The following is a 638-nucleotide window of genomic DNA, read 5'->3' on the forward strand; positions in this document are numbered from 1 at the left end:
TTTCTGGAATAAAGCCCTGCCTGATCTTAAATTTTAAAAGTGAAACTTTTGTTCTGCTTTAACAGACCAAAATAGAGAAAATAAAAGTTGTTCATGGTGGTGCCTAGTACACATATAGGCCAATTTTCATTTCTAAAATCAATAGCCAGCTGATCACGAGCAATTTTTGGGTATCAGATGTGTTGGTGACTATAAATCAAAGTACAATGTTGCGTGTGAATAATTCTATCCAGCAAAACAGGATAAAAAATTGTACCTGTTTGAGGACTTCCAATGGATTTGCAAATCAGTTGGTCAAGTGCAGCATTGTCAGTGGATTTAGTTGTGTGTACTATGCTTTAGGGTTTGCATACACTTAAAAGAGAGATCTAAACAAGAAAGTAAACTTTACATATTAGCCAAAACTTCTTACAAGCAGCTTTCTTTTTTCTTAGATTGATGTCCCTTTTAAATCTCATATCCATTATATTTTTTACAGCCTTGACCGAGGACATTGGTTCTTCCCTCTGCCTGGTCATTGTGCTGAAATTTACTAGTTTCTATAAACTTGCTGGCCTGGTACCTTTCATACATTTGTTATGGAGAGGCTGAAATATTTACGAATTGTGAACTGGCCATGTGACACAAAGAGCGGAACT

This window comes from Pyxicephalus adspersus, chromosome 4, assembly GCF_032062135.1.
Source record: "Pyxicephalus adspersus chromosome 4, UCB_Pads_2.0, whole genome shotgun sequence".
Classification (NCBI taxonomy): domain Eukaryota; kingdom Metazoa; phylum Chordata; class Amphibia; order Anura; family Pyxicephalidae; genus Pyxicephalus; species Pyxicephalus adspersus.